Consider the following 16,099-nt stretch of genomic DNA (forward strand, 5'->3'; position numbering starts at 1 on the left):
CGCTGTAAATTGAATTTTATATTTTTAGGATTCGTATTTAGACAGACGCAAGATTTCCCAGAGCCCAAAATATTTGGCCGGGAATTTATTTTCAGTTAAACGACACTGCTACAAAAAAACAAACATAATAAATTTAATTCGATTCTAAATTTAAACCTGTTACTGCGATGTAGTTGAAATTCAGGAGTATAAGTAAAATATAGCACACAATTTAATTATTGCATATTATTGAACACAGGACAAACACAGATTCATAAAGAATTAGCCAAGTTTATTATAATTGGCGTATTCGGGGATGTGTGTTATCGATATATCCGAGCCTCGTCAAAAGGCATCGTTGTACTGAAGGCCGTGCGAGTCTACAACGATGGTGCGTAGACTAATCGGATTGATGCGTATATCCGAGCCTCGTCAAAAAGACATCGTTGTACTGAAGGCCGTGCGAGTCTACAACGATGGTGCGTAGACTAATCGGATTGATGCGTATATCCGAGCCTCGTCAAAAGACATCGTTGTACAAGTTCAGTCTAATCGGATTGATGCGTATATCCGAGCTTCGTCAAAAAGTACAGTTGTACTGAAGGCCGTGCGAGTCTACAAGTTCAGTCTAATCGGATTGATGCGTATATCCGAGCCTCGTCAAAAAGTACAGTTGTACTGAAGGCCGTGCGAGTCTACAAGTTCAGTCTAATCGGATTGATGCGTATATCCGAGCTTCGTCAAAAAGTACAGTTGTACTGAAGGCCGTGCGAGTCTACAAGTTCAGTCTAATCGGATTGATGCGTATATCCGAGCTTCGTCAAAAAGTACAGTTGTACTGAAGGCCGTGCGAGTCTACAAGTTCAGTCTAATCGGATTTATGCGTATATCCGAGCCTCGTCAAAAAGTACAGTTGTACTGAAGGCCGTGCGAGTCTACAAGTTCAGTCTAATCGGATTGATGCGTATATCCGAGCTTCGTCAAAAAGTACAGATGTACTGAAGGCCGTGCGAGTCTACAAGTTCAGTCTAACGGATTGATGCGTATATCCGAGCTTCGTCAAAAAGTACAGTTGTACTGAAGGCCGTGCGAGTCTACAAGTTCAGTCTAATCGGATTGATGCGTATATCCGAGCTTCGTCAAAAAGTACAGATGTACTGAAGGCCGTGCGAGTCTACAAGTTCAGTCTAATCGGATTGATGCGTATATCCGAGCTTCGTCAAAAAGTACAGTTGTACTGAAGGCCGTGCGAGTCTACAAGTTCAGTCTAATCGGATTGATGCGTATATCCGAGCCTCGTCAAAAGGCATCGTTGTACTGAAGGCCGTGCGAGTCTACACGTTCAGTCTAATCGGATTGATGCGTATATCCGAGCCTCGTCAAAAGGCATCGTTGTACTGAAGGCCGTGCGAGTCTACAAGTTCAGTCTAATCGGATTGATGCGTATATCCGAGCTTCGTCAAAAAGTACAGTTGTACTGAAGGCCGTGCGAGTCTACAAGTTCAGTCTAATCGGATTGATGCGTATATCCGAGCCTCGTCAAAAGACATCGTTGTACTGAAGGCCGTGCGAGTCTACAAGTTCAGTCTAATCGGATTGATGCGTATATCCGAGCTTCGTCAAAAAGTACAGTTGTACTGAAGGCCGTGCGAGTCTACAAGTTCAGTCTAATCGGATTGATGCGTATATCCGAGCCTCGTCAAAAAGTACAGTTGTACTGAAGGCCGTGCGAGTCTACAAGTTCAGTCTAATCGGATTGATGCGTATATCCGAGCTTCGTCAAAAAGTACAGTTGTACTGAAGGCCGTGCGAGTCTACAAGTTCAGTCTAATCGGATTGATGCGTATATCCGAGCTTCGTCAAAAAGTACAGTTGTACTGAAGGCCGTGCGAGTCTACAAGTTCAGTCTAATCGGATTTATGCGTATATCCGAGCCTCGTCAAAAAGTACAGTTGTACTGAAGGCCGTGCGAGTCTACAAGTTCAGTCTAATCGGATTGATGCGTATATCCGAGCTTCGTCAAAAAGTACAGATGTACTGAAGGCCGTGCGAGTCTACAAGTTCAGTCTAACGGATTGATGCGTATATCCGAGCTTCGTCAAAAAGTACAGTTGTACTGAAGGCCGTGCGAGTCTACAAGTTCAGTCTAATCGGATTGATGCGTATATCCGAGCTTCGTCAAAAAGTACAGATGTACTGAAGGCCGTGCGAGTCTACAAGTTCAGTCTAATCGGATTGATGCGTATATCCGAGCTTCGTCAAAAAGTACAGTTGTACTGAAGGCCGTGCGAGTCTACAAGTTCAGTCTAATCGGATTGATGCGTATATCCGAGCTTCGTCAAAAAGTACAGATGTACTGAAGGCCGTGCGAGTCTACAAGTTCAGTCTAATCGGATTGATGCGTATATCCGAGCCTCGTCAAAAGGCATCGTTGTACTGAAGGCCGTGCGAGTCTACACGTTCAGTCTAATCGGATTGATGCGTATATCTGAGCCTCGTCAAAAAGCATCGTTGTACTGAAGGCCGTGCGAGTCTACACGTTCAGTCTAATCGGATTGATGCGTATATCCGAGCCTCGTCAAAAGGCATCGTTGTACTGAAGGCCGTGCGAGTCTACACGTTCAGTCTAATCGGATTGATGTGTATATCCGAGCCTCGTCAAAAGGCATCGTTTGTACTGAAGGCCGTGCGAGTCTACAAGTTCAGTCTAATCGGATTGATGCGTATATCCGAGCCTCGTCAAAAGGCATCGTTGTACTGAAGGCCGTGCGAGTCTACAAGTTCAGTCTAATCGGATTGATGTGTATATCCGAGCCTCGTCAAAAGGCATCAGTTGTACTGAAGGCCGTGCGAGTCTACAAGTTCAGTCTAATCGGATTGATGTGTATATCCGAGCCTCGTCAAAAGGCATCGTTGTACTGAAGGCTGTGTTTTCACGTCCAAATTTGTATATGTTCAGAACTTTAGCCATTTCCATATTTAGTGTGATTTTTCTCTCAAGTAATTCTGTGAGAATAATTGTAGAGGGGAAACTGGAAAAAGTTGTAATAAACTTCCCATTACTAATAGCGCCTGTAAGTAATTACGAAATTATCTATTTATCTGTCCATGGGAATCTTTTTAACTGTATGGATAAGAACAATACACAGACAAATGTATTAAACGCAAGGGATACAAGCTATTAGGGTCGTTTTGATCACATTTGTTAATTGTTCACAAAATTCGTCTACAAAAATGCCGAATAAATATTCCACAAGATCTAAAAATGAAATTAGAGATTACAAGTTAAGTAATTCTGGTTGCTACATTGGGTTGAATACTATTGTTTCAATTATTTGTAGAGTATAAAAGTTCTCCATTTAACACTGTGTCGAATATCCCATAATACTTCGACCTCACTGTAGAGATCCATCTTTAGTTGTCGGCGAACCGAAAACACATGATAACCACGATACTAACATTTAAAAAATCGTTAAAAAAGTAAATATCTTGCATTCGTTTGAACGGTTTGGGGACCGATTTCTTTTAGGTCAAATACAAGTGTTTGTAATAAGATCAGACTTTTGAGGATAATATCCAATCTATATCCCTAAAGTTTCCAGTAAAAAAGGAATACGAGGATTTTGCTTCAAATAATGTAGTCTACAAGCCGAGAAACAATGTACTGTACAAACACTCAACGCGCCTTTTCTAGAAATTGATAGAAGCATTTTTCCTTCAAAAATCGATCACGAGCTAAGCCCAGAACGCAACTAGGAAAACATTTTTGGGAAGGTCAAGACGTCTGATATTTTCCCGTAGTGGACAAAAAGTAAGGCAGATGCAGTCAACCGCTCATTCCCCATTTTGTTCCTCAACACTAAAACGGGTCAAGAACGATCTTTCGTACATATCAGTAATACTGAATTATTTAAATAATAATAATAAATTAAATATTTGGAGGGGGTCTGGATCCTTTGGACCCCCTTGCTGGCTACGACCTTGAGCCAAGGACAAATGCAGTCAACCACTCATTCCCCATTTTGTTCCTTAAAAAGTTCTTGACCCATGTCAATGTTGAGAATAATCTTTCAGCAGTACATACATGTCAGTAGTATTGAATTATTTAAATAATAATAATAAATTGAAAATTTGAAGGGTGTCCGCACCTCTTGAACTCCCTTGCTCGCTACATTCTTGAGCGAAGGACAAATGCAGTCAACCGCTCATTCCCCATTTTGTTCCTTAATACGTTCTTTATCCATTTCAATTTTGAGAACAATTTTCATCAGTACATGTCATTAGTACTGAATTATGTAAATAATAAATTTGAAAGGGGTCTGGACCCCTTGGACCCCATCGCTGGCTACGTCCTTGAGCCAAGCTAGGTTTAGTGGGGTCCAAAATGGAAAGGTATCGTAATGGTTAAAATTTTATTATGAAACAATAATTTTTCCTCAGATTAGTATTTTTCATAGTTTGATACACTTAAAACTGACCGTTAGATACAAAAATAATGTATATACCATCGTGAAATAACTAGATAAAACAAAACTGCAGTCACCACGTTCAATGGTCCGCATATTGTAAGCTAACGCCGATTTAATATATATAAATGTATCTTACGATTTAAGTGTGTCAATCTAGATAAAGTGTGATCTGTAAAAAAACTATAATTTATATTTTTAACACCCTCCTATTTCGACCTCCGTCAAAACTAATGTGGCTACAATTGATTACTTTCGGAGGGCGAATGTGTCGAGAAAAAGCAGGTTGTCTGATAATACGATGTAAATTGGCTCAGGCTCCTGGGCTAATGTCATTCTCTCTCTCCTGATACCACGGTATGCCATAACGTTTTATTGTTGCAGTAGTTGCAATACACAACTTTTGATTGATTTCGAACCCCATTTCAACTGTTAACCTGATGACGCAATGGGTCACGTTCTTCGACAAAAATATGCGTGATTACTATGCATATTTGAGCAATTCGTTATGCAATTGGACAAGAGATAGTACTGCCAAAACTAAACACAGTAAAAGACTGCAATGAATTTCCCCTTAGAATTGATAAAATAAAAGTGAAATATCGATATAAGTAATATAATATAATATGGATTTTACACCTAATGGAATGAAAGAGACCTGCCCCCTCATCCCACTATAGCAGATTACACGTCAAATACTGTACTAAGCTTGTTTAAGGAACCTAATATATAACAAATGGATCCGCTTCTCTAATATGCAACTGGATACGGAATTTATATATCGGATACTATCCTTCATTTAGTCTATAGCATTATCAAAAACACATATCTGAAATACAACGTCACTTCAACAAGATAGTTTGAAACAAGTGTAAATACGACTGTGTACCGTGCACCGCGTAACAGCCGATATCGTATTTTATTGTGGGGGGGGGGGGGAACAGACCGTTCTTATTTCCGAGTAATCTGTCAATGTTTGACACAATTGTAAATACGACTGTGTACCGTGCACCGCGTAACAACCGATATCGCATTTTATTGGGGGAGGGGGGGAGCAGACCGTTCTTATTTCCGAGTAATCTGTCAATGTTTGACACAATCATAAATACGACGGTGTACCGTGCACCGCGTAACAACCGATATCGCATTTTATTGGGGGAGGGGGGGAGCAGACCGTTCTTATTTCCGAGTAATCTGTCAATGTTTGACACAATCATAAATACGACTGTGTACCGTGCACCGCGTAACAACCGATATCGCATTTTATTGGGGGAGGGGGGGAGCAGACCGTTCTTATTTCCGAGTAATCTGTCAATGTTTGACACAATCATAAATACGACGGTGTACCGTGCACCGCGTAACAACCGATATCGTATTTTATTGTGGGGGGGGGGGAGCAGATCGTTCTTATTTCCGAGTAATCTGTCAATGTTTGACACAATCATAAATACGACTGTGTACCGTGCACCGCGCGTAACAACCGATATCGCATTTTATTGGGGGGGGGGGGGAGCAGACCGTTCTTATTTCCGAGTAATCTGTCAATGTTTGACACAATCATAAATACGACTGTGTACCGTGCACCGCGTAACAACCGATATCGTATTTTATTGTGGGGGGGGGGGGGGAGCAGATCGTTCTTATTTCCGAGTAATCTGTCAATGTTTGACACAATCATAAATACGACTGTGTACCGTGCACCGCGTAACAACCGATATCGTATTTTATTGTGGGGGGGGGGAGCAGATCGTTCTTATTTCCGAGTAATCTGTCAATGTTTGACACAATCATAAATACGACTGTGTACCGTGCACCGCGTAACAACTGATATCGTATTTTATTGTGGGGGGGGGGGGGGAGCAGATAGTTCTTATTTCCGAGTAATCTGTCAATGTTTGACACAATCATAAATACGACTGTGTACCGTGCACCGCGTAACAACCGATATCGTATTTTATTGTGGGGGGGGGGGGGGAGCAGATCGTTCTTATTTCCGAGTAATCTGTCAATGTTTGACACAATCATAAATACGACTGTGTACCGTGCACCGCGTAACAACCGATATCGCATTTTTTTTGGGGGGGGGGGGGGGAGCAGATCGTTCTTATTTCCGAGTAATCTGTCAATGTTTGACACAATCATAAATACGACTGTGTACCGTGCACCGCGTAACAACCGATATCGCATTTTATTGGGGGGGGGGGGGGGAGCAGACCGTTCTTATTTCCGAGTGATCTGTCAATGTTTGGCACAATCGTAAATACGACTGTGTACCGTACACTGGTATCGCATCCTATTATGAGGGTAGGCAGACCGTCCTTATTTGGTAATGTCTGAAATAATCGTAAATACGATGGTGTAATGTACAGTTCGTCTCAGTCGATATTCCGAAATTTAGATGGCTGAAGAAAATGTATGTCTCTTAAATGTTTTAAAAAATTGGTAAAAAGTTCCGCCTTCGCTAGTTTTTAATCTATTACACATTAGAATAGTACCTTTGAGAAATATTTTCTTGTAAATAACACTCACTTTTTGATACATCAAGAGGAAAAACCCAAGAATTTCAGGATGGATAAAAGGCATTGTTGGAATGAAACATTTGAAGAAGCACAGTCGTTATAAATTGTTGAGGTTTATATAAGTGTAAATAACTTTTAAAAACTGAATAGTTTGCGTTTAAAACTGATAATAGTTTAAACTGATTTGTATTGCACAAAAGTTGTGAACATACATGTTTGTAGCAAATTTTGTACATTTTGAACGTGGTATTGTTTTGAGGACAGTTTTCCGGAATTCAACCTAAATGATTTGAGTTACATCTGAGCTAGCTGTACAAAACTCTATAGTGCGATATAACCAATTTAATCTTTTGTGCGAAAATCGGTTTCCAGTGCGTATTGCACCACATTGTGGAATTAAAGAAAATGCGGAACAAAGTTTAATGCTGAATGATGAGATCGCTAAAATATTTCGTATTGGTCTAAATAACCACACACATTTTTAATTGAATATATACAAATAACTGTATTTTACATATTTAGCCCTACCCACTACTAACATTTTTAACCCGCTCCTTAGCAACCGAGGAGAATAATTGGCGAGACAACCTATAATGAAAACTGGGACATAACCAATTTAATGTTGTGATGGAAAAATATTTTTACGAAATAGCTTTAATAAAGTATGCTTGATACACCCTAATTATCCTTAACCAACTGGAATTCTATTATAATAATTTATTGACATTCATGACCGTATCCTTCGCTCAAGCGTAATCACATTGTAGGTTCGACAGAAGAAGAGCTTTGGAAACGTATTTATACAAGGGTGTGCTCACGAATCTGAAAATGTATAGTCGCGGTTTTTTGACAAATTAGTGGCATTTGGAGTGTGGTGCGATGACGAGACTGCCTCTCGCAATCAATACCCTGACCGCCCCCCTTTCAACCCACCCCCACCCCCCCACCACCACATTAAAGGGGAAGGAACCAACCACTAGACACCGCACATGTCATAATTTGCAAAACATTTCTTATTAACTAAATACAAAATTTCTATTTTCATCCCGAATTTAAAAGTCTGCACACAAACGTACCTATAATTTATTTGAATATTTTGATCCAAGTATTGCCATAACAATGAAAATGCGCATTAAAGTCAACCAATACATGGTGTGCATGTGAGACGTTCTCATAAAGCACGCGTAAACAAAGATGTTCTGTCCATGAGCAGGTTTCAAAATATAATTACTTAAACGTATTCAAGTTTGGAGCCTCAGCTTTACAATACCGAATTAACAGTTATTGAAAACATTTACGGTCACGCAAACCAATAGTTTCTACATGTCAGTCTTCCATGCTATCGTTCGAAATAGAGACATTATCGTAAATCATGCATAACTTTCATTGAGGGCCAGTTTGCTTATCAGTAAGCTTCTTTTCAGGTTTTTATATGCGTTGTATTTATTGTTCTGTACCACACGATCTACTCACCGGTTTACCATTCGAATCAGACCAGGCTGCACTTAGAGATTAATAGTGGTAAAAAATATATTACTGTGTTGTTCAATTTATGTTTTCGCCCAATTTCGTTCTTCTCATGCCAAAGAAACCCCATTTGATACCATAAAAAATTATATCAATTTCTTTTCAATTTACGCGTAGGCGGGGTTAAGAAAGGCCACGAAAGTGGACGGAAGTCCTTCTTAGAAGTCGCTTCCCTCTTTTGATGAAGATGAGGGGCAAGGGTGAGTTAAATCTACTCAAGAAAAACTCCAGCATATAATTGAAGGTTCCATTGTTCGTGCAAAAATGTTCATACAAGTAGTACTAATGACAAATTTAAATGTGATGCTTAAAATACTGATTTTAAGATGATTAATTAGACGTGTTATAACTGTATTAAAATGTAATTCTAAGTGCGTTGCTTTTAAGTGACTAGTATTACTTTTTGCATCTTCACTACCAGGAGAACAAAACCATTGGTGGACAAAGATTACTTTGTCACGTCCGTTTTGTCGAGTCACGTAAAAACATTTATTAACGTTGTTTTAACAGAGGTGGGTGTCACTGTTTTTGACAACCTTTTGTACTTTAGTGGCGAATAAAAAGTCTCGTAATTATTTAATGGCAAATATGCCATAACGGTTTGCGAAAGTTATGTACCAGATATCTCAAACCAGATAGAGTCTTCCAGATCAGTTTTGCAACCTCGTGTCGTCGCGACTGGAAGAGGGCGGCACCTTTCCAGAGGACTAATTATTAACCGTGGATCCGCCACTAGATTTCCTCTATCCAAACTCAACCACCTTTGATGAAGAAAGTTAAACTAATAATTTAGATACGGTTCCCAAAGTTAACTAACTAATATACGCAAACCTAGACAATGTACATACACATCTACCCGGTCTACTCTACCCGATAGCCTCACAACGACTCCAACACAACCTCCGCTCTCCGATTGCTAACATAGACAGGAATCATCCTACCAGAACCTGTCCAGTAGAATTCCCGATAGTAGGAGGCTCCCATTGTTAAAACTATGACCTAAAGGTCGGCGCAGCTGGCTACCATGTTCGCGACTACGATAGATTACGCGCGCCAAATTCAAATCTATCCAAGTTTACGATACACTGTTATCGTATTTGAAAAATTGAAATCTGTGCTTCAGAAAAACGATTCTTATTTAATGGTAAAGATGCAATAACGGTTTGCGACAGTTATTTGCCAGAGATCTCAAACCATAGACAATCTCCTGGATCAATTCTTCGAATGCTTAGATCCAAATGTACGATGATACACTGTTATCGTATTTGAAAAATTGAAATATGTGCTTCAGGAAAACGATTCTTATTTAATGGTAAAGATGCGATAACGGTTTGCGACAGTTATGTACCAGAGATCTCAAACCAGAGAGAACCTTCCTGGATCAATTCTTTGAATGGTTAGATCCAAATATACGATGATAGAATGTTATCGTATTTGAAAAAATTAATTGTACTCCTAAAGAACAATTGTTATGGTTTTATTTGATGTCCATTACAAGCATTTTACCCATCAACCAGCATTATTATCGTTGCATTTATTGCACCACACGCCTGATGTAGCATTTTTAGAAGCTTTTACTGTAATAAGCCATTCAATTGCCCACCGAAAGGACACAGTGCGAAATACCTAATACGAGAACTTCCGCCACCACAGTCCCTAACGTTATTTTTTATGTGGTAGGTTAAAACAAATAAACACGCATAGACTATACAGGGCGAGTTGGTATATTTCCCCGTCTACTTATCTCTGCATTCCATATAAATACCGAGTCACCGCTGGTTATTACTAAGCAATAATATCCTTATCTTGACGTCTGGGATAGGCCATCTTGGAATCATTATTGATGCAAGTATAATGTTGTGACTTATGAGTCCAGATTGCGTTGTTCTGGACACATAGCCACCATAAACCGATTCTGATTACCTCGTTCTTGAGTTCTAAGAATCAGAATGATAAGAACTGTTTAGAGTTAATTGGTATCGATTAATGAAGGAATGTATATAAAAGTAATGGAGAGAGAGACCTGTATATTCCATACCTTCTACACGTCTGTTTGTTTCAATTTTTTACTTAAATTCGCTACTTAGCTTTTAAATGACATTGACCTTATTTCTTAGCTCTAAAAAGTGCCATCGATTTGAAAACGTCCGCTTGTATTGAAATATCAATGAGGGATTTCACGAAAACCGATATAACAGCAAATTTAATTTAGCAACATTTTTATTTTTAAAGATGTTTGGCACATCAGTTTTACTTTCATGTAAAAAATACAGTATTTGAAGGATTACATGTATAAAACATCTCAGTCTATATTCAATATTTTAAAATACCTGCATTTAAATTACGTAACTTTAAGACGATTGTAACAAATTAAGTAGCAAATTATTTTCTTTACATGGCTAACTGTCGCGTTTCTTTAAAATCTATTCATCTCCTGTTATAAACGAAACATAGATTTTATGTCAATAAGTAACTTCCTAACAAATCTAAATAGCTATACAAATTTAGATTTTGTGACTGAAGTGTTTAATTAATTGTTACATAGCAAAAAAAAAAAAAAAAAAACTGTGAGAGACATAATATTGAATTAATAGCACTTTTGTAATTGCTGTAATGACTAACCAAAGCAATAGTATAGGGCACTTTTGATAGAACACTCTGTATATTCGACTATGAAACATGCAGGATCTCTCAGAAGTGAAGTAATACTTTGTACGGTGTACAATGTCCACTACAAGATTTAACAGAGTAACAATTTGATCCGTGAACCTTTTATGTTATGGTAATATTTAACTTGTTTTTATATAAATGTATAAAATTGGAAAGTTATAAATTATAAAGAAGTGGAATTTTATGTTATGCAGGATATCATTTCTTTTTCGTACTACGTCTATTATGTACCACATAGCGTGTTTCACGCTTTAAAAGAACTAAAATCTCTATTATTAAATAATTAATACTTTAATATAATTAAATTAATAGAAAAAATGTGCATCCGGTGTATTGCGTTGTTTTTTAACACACAGTTATAATACAAAAAGATGCGGCAATTGTAAGAGATAAGGGTGTTGAAAAAATGCAGATTTGTGGTAGAATGTTGGAATTCGTTGCGGGCTCTGACGTGCCCAACTTTAGCTACTGTTGTAATGAATACACACTTATTAGTTCTAAATATAAATATTACATTTTAAACGTCTATTAATCAGTTAACACTGTACTTACCTATAAATGTTCAAAGTTTTATTTGAATTCCTATGGTTTCTACCAATAATGATACTGAAACCTAAAAAATAGTTGTTCAGTGTGAAAATACGAGATAAGATCTTCATCCAGATTATTCGCTTCCAATGTACAGTTTCTTGTAATCGACTTTGTTGGGACCGAAATAACTCGGTTAAAAACTCTGTCGATACGAAGTAATATATAAAATCGTCCTTTTGAAAGCAAAATGAGCCTGCTGATCCTTACTATTTCACTGAAAAATACACCGAGCTTTGTTTCATGCTGCGTTATCGATTCGGTTGCTCATTATCGATAATATTAATCGATTCTGTTAACCAGGAATTCGATCGATTGGGTTTGAGACTATTGTGTCTTTCAACTTCTTTCAATTCAAATTCAATTCTAAACAGCATTATTCATTTGGCATATACACATACATACAAGAATGGTGTCAAGATCTAATTTATATTCTTACCAAATTATAGAGAAAAAAAAACAAGTATACATAACAGAAAATACAAGATTTATCAACAGGAAATAGAAAAAAATGTAAAATTACAATTATTACAGTTATTAAAGGGTTACAATTAAAACAGTTAACACTAAAATTGAAAGAGTTAAAATTAAAACTAAAACAGTTACAATTAAAAACAGCTTTTGGCATAAAACTACTAATTATAGAGTACTCCACCTCCAGAATCATCACAGAAATTCATTAAAGGAATATATAGCTTGTAGATGAGAAACTTTTAAAATTGTATTTTAAATTTATTGAACTTGAATGCAAGTAGCGCTTGAGGTAATGTAAAAGAAAGAAGACGACCGAATTCGCGGTGCCAGGTCAAGTTGATCACATATGGTTGGAGGATGTGAAGAATGGACAGGCCAACAAACAGAAGATACATGTGTAGCCTCCAGCGTGCTGAATCAAAACACACAATTCAATTCACTAGGTCAATTAACTGTTGATCATTGCAATTGGACTGGATTGTAAAAATCGTAAGTGACCACTGATAATCAAATTTATTTAAGGTTCATCACTATCAGATCACTGTAACGTGTTTATACGGTTACGGTCATTATCAAGAAGTAAGTACAATGCTATTATGTGTTGTACCATTTTGATAACGGAAAATACCGAAATATTAAATTTATTGTACATAAATGGAAGTTTAATTTATTATTTGTATATCGAAATTGGTTGTTTCTTTCTTACATTTATCAACACAAAAAGTATTTCGTAGTCTTGACTTTCAAAAGTTATACTTATTACAGAAAATCTTCTATCTAGTATATCTACTTGACCGTGGCCATTTCTGGGTTAGATACTTCAGTAGTACTATGCATTATCTGTATAATTTGGAATTCTACAAGTAATTTTGAGAAAACTATCGTTTTTCAAATTGTAGCGCATGGTTTTGTTTATTTATTTAAAACTCCGGACACAAATGTTATAATCTAAAGAATTACGATTTTGCATTGATAGAGCCTAATAACCCCGGTATAAATGAAATCACCTGTGGTGTTAAAAAAGTGGTTTAAAAATTCATGTCAAATGTGAACATCGTCAAAAGACCAATCTAATTTCTCAAACTGTTGTCTCTAAATTAAAAAGAAATAACGAATAAAATACATTTTAATGGCTGTCACAATTGAATAGCAACCAATTCACATCCATTAAGCTTTTATACCGTTTATTCTGACGACAAAAATATAATATCCGATAAGAATAAATTAGAGACTAAATAACGTTTTTTATGATTATCAGTATATCTTATATTTATACATATTTTGGTGAGACTCAATAATACAGGTTTAAAATAACCTCCGTTAAAAAATGACACAACGTTATTATACTACATTATATTTGTAGTGTCTTGAATATAAAATATTCAAGCGAAATTACTATTATTTATCTCAAACTGTCCATGAGTTAAGAAGCACAACTAGGGAGATGCGCATTCCTAAATTGGCTACAGATAGCCATTCTCCAGATTAGGAGAGGAATTTGAATATGTATAAGCAGAAACCACCTGCCGGTTTAGACACGACGCGTCTGTTACCAACGCGACGCCAACTTGACACCACCTGTACATTGGCCACTATTCATGATCCTTTCCTAGAATACGTCGCAGGGACTTTGTTTGCATTTTATCGTCGAAAATGTAACTATTACAGAGAGACACATCGGCAAATTTATATGCTTAAACTGCACACGGTCTGTTTGAACTGTCAGTTCGCTGTGTGTGCAAACCATTGTAAATACAAAGTCATTTCTAACAATCAGTTCGGTATGAGCGCAAACTATTGTATATGTAACGTCACTTCTGACAATCAGTTCGGTATGAGCGCAAACTATTGTATATGTAACGTCACTTCTGACAATCAGTTCGGTATGTGAGCGCAAACTATTGTATATGTAACGTCACTTCTGACAATCAGTTCGGTATGAGCGCAAAAAACTATTGTATATGTAACGTCACTTCTGACAATCAGTTCGGTATGAGCGCAAACTATTGTATATGTAACGTCACTTCTGACAATCAGTTCGGTATGAGCGCAAACTATTGTATATGTAACGTCACTTCTGACAATCAGTTCGGTATGGGTAGTCAGTGATAAAGTTGGAACAGACAGCTCGTTCATTACCGTTCAGTTTTTTACCAAGGCTCTTGAAATGTATACATCTATAGATGTAGATTTGGATAAAAGATTATTTCTTGTCATTATTCTTGTTAATGAGAGCCCACATGTTAAATTTTTTCCCATCTAATTTTCGTGTTCATAATACATAACAAAATACTTATATCACCTTTCTGGTACGATTAAAACGTATAATCTATCAAAAATATTGGCAATAGTTTATTAAGTGCTTATCAAGAGTTTATCAATTCTTTTATCAAGTGACCCAAACGCTTTTTCTCTTTTTCGAAATGACATTTAAGATGTTCATTCAGATTAAGGAAAGCACTTTTGTTTTGATAACTCTCGCTATTATATCAGGACAAAGACGGAAATAATTAATTATATTTCAGAAATGTGTATAGTTTCTGGTGCTCCAGACTTAAAATGAAAAAAGGTTTTCCGTAAACGTTTACGTTATTTATATTTAAAAAATACAGACAGATTGGACATTTTTTAGATATTTTACATCAGGTAACTTGAATCTTTCATGTTTCAGCGCTTTTTTGTACGCATTTACTAAAACTTGGTATATACAATTATATTATTTTAATAATATAACTACAGTTTACTACTTTTAACTCATTGTGTTTTTAATTATTAATGAATGTTTCGAGCAATTATTCTTAATTTAAAGTATGATTTTGTTGCCCAATACTCCCCCAAATATCATTATGGAGCCATTTTTATATGTTTTAAGGATGTACATGCTGCAGTAAATATTAATGTTAAAGTTTTTTTTGTTTAATTTATTACATCAGTTTTTACAAATATTTGGAAATGACCTCTTGTATGTTTATGTCAAGTTTTGTATAGTATGACCCTCCAGCAATAAAATTTAAGTAGAATATCTCGAATTTTGACTTTACCTTTTATGTGCATTCTTGACTGTACAGAATTTTCAGTGTATAGCTCATTAGAAGTGCCTAATATTCTATATCAGTCAGTACCTGAGCAAGTCGGTCAGTGGTTTCGATTAGTTTTATTAGTATCACTGAAAAGTTTTCGAGATGATCTTGGTTTTTGTGTTCACAGCATAATTTGTTTAAATCATCTCATCCGTTTATGAAAAGTAGGTCAATCTCTCTGAAAGCTTCGTGGAGAAAGATTCAATGATTAGGCTTCTCTAAAAGCACTCTGGCTATGAGCGTTGCGTGGCAAGACAAGACAACTAGGATGGCTGGAGCCAGGTCTGAGCTCGAGAGTTTGGGGGTCGATGACCCGTGCCAGGGGCCTGCGGTACCACACGGTATAGCGGTAAGCCGTTGAGCGGTACTATTACAGGTGTGTGTCCCGGGCCTGCTGCCCTAGCGTGCCCAGCTCTCTCGCTGTAGAGTTCGGCTCAACAGAAGGCGAGGGCGAGGCCAGAGGAGACTAAGAAGGAGATTCGAGAAGGGCTTCGATAATTGGATGTTAGAATGATTGTATTCGTGGACAATTATGAGAATTTAATAAGTATAAGTGAGAAAATAAGGTATGACTAAGGTAGAAACCTCCAGCAGGGATCACTTCTGGCTGGTTTATACCTTCCAGTTGAACCCAACACTGGGCAAAACAAAAACTGATGTGTTACTTAAATCTGGGCAACCTTATGGAGGTCCATGAGCGCTACATCACCAACCGAAAATTTCTAGATTCTGGGGTTCAAGAACAATTCGATAGGTCTAGTCTACTGCGGGAAATGACTTTTGGAGTTGCTGGGGT

At 37.3% G+C, this 16,099-nt stretch overlaps 1 protein-coding gene across 1 annotated transcript in view; it reads right to left on the bottom strand.

Annotated features, from left to right (window-relative positions):
- Positions 1-16,099, bottom strand: part of LOC124369905 (probable nuclear hormone receptor HR3) — a 251,296-nt gene that overhangs the window by 220,740 nt on the left and 14,457 nt on the right. The window lies entirely within an intron of this gene.

Source organism: Homalodisca vitripennis, chromosome X, assembly GCF_021130785.1.
Source record: "Homalodisca vitripennis isolate AUS2020 chromosome X, UT_GWSS_2.1, whole genome shotgun sequence".
Classification (NCBI taxonomy): Eukaryota; Metazoa; Arthropoda; class Insecta; order Hemiptera; family Cicadellidae; genus Homalodisca; species Homalodisca vitripennis.